Source organism: Etheostoma spectabile, chromosome 9 (assembly GCF_008692095.1).
Source record: "Etheostoma spectabile isolate EspeVRDwgs_2016 chromosome 9, UIUC_Espe_1.0, whole genome shotgun sequence".
In the NCBI taxonomy this organism is placed as follows: Eukaryota; Metazoa; Chordata; class Actinopteri; order Perciformes; family Percidae; genus Etheostoma; species Etheostoma spectabile.
Window position 1 is genome coordinate 28,129,713 of NC_045741.1, and position 2,594 is coordinate 28,132,306.

The window sequence follows — 2,594 nt, forward strand, 5'->3', positions numbered from 1 at the left end:
GTGTGTGTGTGTGTGTGTGTGTGTCCTTCTGAACAGCTCTCTGTGGGAGATAAGGTGTTTCTTGGAAGTGGCTGGTATCTTTCAGAATGAGAGGTAACGTAGGTGAGTAGGATGTCTGCGACCACCTGTGGGTTTTCCCTCTCTTCATTTCTGAGTCTTACAACAAAGTACCGGGAAAGACAAACACCCGCGGGCGCCCTCTCTGCCTCGTTGGGACTCACATCGTACTAAACAATGTTTTGACCACCGGGAACTCACACTGGGAAATCCTTTGATCAACACAGTCCAGTTCCAAATAGGATTTTAAAGCCATATGGTGTTGAATTTATATTCCAGGAAGGAAAACTCTGATTGTAGGCAACAATTAGGGCTACATCTAAAAAACATGGTTCCATTAAAAATGTGGCAAAAGTCAGCTGATGTCCTACACATGTGCACAACAATAGCATTACTGTAAATAAATACCATGAGAAACGCAACCATGGACTGAGAACTCACGGCAACGATCCTGCTGACATCACAGATTTTGATAATCCATAAAAAACAGAGTTTGGAGATTTTCCTAAAATAAAAACGTTGCTACTTTACTGTAAATATAATGTCACCGCATAGACTTTCTATATGTGTAGAATGGCTCCTTACTGTGTGGACAAAGCACAGAAGGTCATTTGTTAGATCCCCATAAAGATACCCGCACACATCTGGGTCTACGCATGTATTCCTGCTGCTGACAGGTATTAAACTAAAAAAATAACTTTTAACTTTCCAAAAAATGACCTGGATGATCGGCACTACTTATAAAGCAGGCGCACAGATGACCTACTTCCGGTTCAGTGGTCCTTGAACTTGAATGGGGATTAAATTATTTAATTGTGAGGCTCTTCCGGACTTTGCAAATGTTATTGGATTGGATCAAATTCTGATAATGTAGCTGGATATTTGGTTGGGGGGGGGCTGATGAGAACAGAAAATGCTCCTGTGGGTGGTATTAAAAAGTAGCAATAAAAAAAACTACATTGTTGTATGGTTTGCAGGGATGAGTCTAGAGGGGGGCCCTGGGTGGCACCTGCCCCCCCCCCCCAAAAAAAAATATGATTGGCCTCCCCTGTCGCCCCCTCCCCCCAATCCATTGGGCTAGAGTTTGTCAATCTGACAAATTAAATTTCCATTGGATCAGAGTATTTAATCCTTGTCTCCTATATAAGTGCATTTGCATTTTTGTAATGACCGTTGCTATTTTTAAGATTGGCACGGTATACCGTATTACCGCCCAACCTTATTGCTGTTCGTTAATTTTTTTCATTAAGACACACTGAAATATATAATGTTTGTCAGTTACTTACAAATTGCACCAGCTGGGTGGTTTGTGACTCCACCCGGGAATGCTCTTCTCCTCGGTGTACGCAGCCTGGGCGAGAGCAGGCAGCGAGCTGGAGTAGAAAGCCAGGGGAGAAGAGGAGGGGAAAGGTGGAAGTATCAACACATAGACGGTGCCAGGCTAATGGCAGCTTGCTCTCCCGGGGGATTAGCTGAGGTTTCAGGGTGACTGAGAGGACGGAAAGCTGATAGCTGGAAAGATGGACATGTTGTCTAATATTCAGTGAAAACCAAAAACAAACAGGTTTCATGTTCTGGACAGACATGCTGCGGAGGTGCCAAGGACTCTTGATACTGTTTTTTTCTTTTCTTTATTTGAGAAAACTTATTTTATTGTACCAATGTTCCCCAGGGAACTTCCTCACTTTTCAAAGAAGTTGGTATTAGGATGCTCTCACGTAGGATTCACATGCAGCGAGAGGACTAAACTAGCTGTTTGGTTAGCTCTAAACTAGCTTAGAGCTAACCAAACATGTAATCACCGCTAACTTGTGTTTTCATTTTTTTTTACTAATGAATTGTCCTGTTTTTTTCATTTTTTCTTCTTTTCTTTTTGTTTCTTCTTGTATTTATATACTAAATGCTACTATCCTATGTCTTTTTTTTCTTGTAACTTGGATTGCAGATGGAAATTAGCCTTCGGGCTACAATCTGGCTCACTTACGGGTACTGTTGTGCATGTTCATCAATGTGCATTGTCCTGAATTAATAAAATAAAATAATAAAAATAAAGCAATGCCCCAACATACAAACATGGATTTGTAGCAGGTTTTCAGTATAGTGAGTTCACTGTATAATCTACTGAATAGAATATACTCTACAAAAGTCAGAATGCAATGCATTCTTACATATGCTTGAGGCACAAGATTAACATTACACATCACAGATTTAGTAATTTCTCTCTTTTCTTTTTTCAGCACCCCTATCCCTTAACACACATACACATACCCGAATCTTTCCCCATGAAAAACGAAACAAAAAGATTAAAGACGAACATGCGGCACCCTTTCTTTATGAATCAAAGTGGAGGTGTTATCCCACGCCTGGATAGTTTTAATGCTGGCGCCATGTATTCGGGCCACGGACCACTCCATAGAAACTATTTTAAGAAGTCAAGTTAAGATGCCAGGTTAACCCTCATGTTGTCCTCGGGTCAAATGGACCCGTTTTCCTATTTCATTGTTCTTTTTAATTACCCAAAATAACATGATTGATTC